This window comes from Macaca thibetana, chromosome X (genome assembly GCF_024542745.1).
Source record: "Macaca thibetana thibetana isolate TM-01 chromosome X, ASM2454274v1, whole genome shotgun sequence".
Lineage (NCBI taxonomy): Eukaryota > Metazoa > Chordata > Mammalia > Primates > Cercopithecidae > Macaca > Macaca thibetana.
Window position 1 is genome coordinate 59,861,420 of NC_065598.1, and position 2,006 is coordinate 59,863,425.

The 2,006-nt window shown below is 43.7% G+C and overlaps 1 pseudogene; it reads right to left on the bottom strand.

Moving 5' to 3' along the window:
- Positions 1-912: 912 nt before the first annotated feature.
- Positions 913-1,743, bottom strand: LOC126946568 (uncharacterized; annotated as a pseudogene).
- Between the last annotated feature and the right edge of the window lie 263 nt (positions 1,744-2,006).

A 2,006-nucleotide genomic window follows, 5' to 3' on the forward strand; every position in this document is an offset into this window, starting at 1 on the left:
CCAGATTAAGTGTGGGTCTGCCTTTCCCAGTCCACTGACTCAAATGTTAATCTCTTTTGAGAACACTCTCACAGACACACCCAGGACCGATACTTTGTATCCTTCAGTCCAATCAAGTTGACACTCAGTATTAACCATCACAAGTCCATCCCTTGTCAACATGAACCCATACACGTCTCCTGAGATCATACATACTCTTCAAATAAGGACAATAATAAGGTCATAGTTACACCTAACATAATACAGCTATCCTTCATACAACTGGAAATGCACCCAATTCCTACCCAAATACTATTACATAAGGTTAACAATACTTAAATGCTGATGTGAAATCAATAAATCTTATATCACATGATAAAAAGAAAGGAAATAAAATTAAGATACTTTCTTAGTAGAAGTGTATCTATGTGCAAACCTTTTTTAACAAAAGAAGGAGAAAATACTCATGACAATTACAGTCCTCCTTTCTGCAGCTGGTCACATGGTGATAACTAGTATCGATAACTACCTTCTTCTGTTGCCCATCCTGTATTCCCTATGACTTCAGCAAGCACCTCAACAGGTTGCGTATTTGTTCATGGTGGAGTGACCCAAACCTTCATTCCTGAGGGGTTTGGGACATTTGTAGTCCTGCCTGGATTGGACTATTGTAGTTTCCCATTGACCTTAATCACAGGGCATGGTAATACTAAGAGACATCCTAATGGATTTGCTGTATTCCATGCATACTCTTCCTTACCTCCATTGTGGAGTAGTAGACTGATTTCATCTTGATAGTCTGGGTCGATCACCCCAGCCAACACTGTAACTCCCTTCTAAGCCTGTTGACTTAAAGGTAGGAAGAGCCCAAAGTGTCCAGGTGATGATTTTAACTTCCAGTTTAATGAAATTGTTGTGTCTCCTGGTGGCAGTGTTTCTCCCTCTGGAACTAAAACCTCTAGGTCAGCAGAATGTAATGTTGCGGGAACAGGAAACAAAAATTTTGCTGGTGGATCACAAGGGGTGATGGTGAGTGTTGCCACTTTCATTTCCACCCCTTGATTCCTGGACCCGTGAATCCTGGCTATGGGAGAAACAGTACCATGTATTGGCCGCTGATTCAGAGCATACACAGCCTGGTGGAGAACTTTGCCTAGTCCTGCAAAGTATTGTCACCTAGTTGGTATTGTGATTGTGACTTCAAAAAGCCATTCCACAGTTCGATCAAGCCAGCTGCTTCAGGATGATGGAGAACATGGTAAGACCAGTGAATTCCATGAGCATGAGACCACTGCCACACTTTTTTAGCCATAAAGTGAGTGCCTTGGTCAAAGGCAATTCTGTGTGGAATACCATGACTGTGGATAAGGCATTTCATGAGTCCACGGATGGTAGTCTTAGAAGAAGTATGGCATGAAGGATAGGCAAACCTATATCTGGAGTAAGTGTCTATTCCAGTGAGGACAAACCTCTGCCCTTTCCATGACGGAAGAGGTCCAATATAATCAACCTGCCACCAGGTAGCTGGCTTATCACCTCGAGGAATGGTGCCATAATGAGGGCTTGGTGTTGGTCTCTGCTGCTGGAAAATTGGGCACTTAGCAGTGACTATAGCCAGGTCAGCCTTGGTGAGTGGAAGTCCATATTGCTGAGCCCATGCGTGACCTCTATCCCTGCCCAATGGCCACTTTGTTCATAGGTCCATTGGGGGATGACAGGGGTGACTGGGGAAAGAGACTGAGTGATATCCACAGAACAGGTCATCCTATCCACTTGATTATTAAAATCTTCCTCTGCTGAGGTCACCCGTTGGTGAACACTCACATGGGATATAGATAGCTTCACAGTTTTGACCACTCAGAGAGGTCCATCAACATACCTCTTCCCCAAATTTGTTCGTCACCAATTTTCCAATCATGCTTTTTCCAAGTCCCTGACTATCCAGCCAAACCATTGGCTACAGCCCATGAATCAGTATATAATCGCACATCTGTCCATTTCCCCTTCCATGAAAAGTGCACAACCAG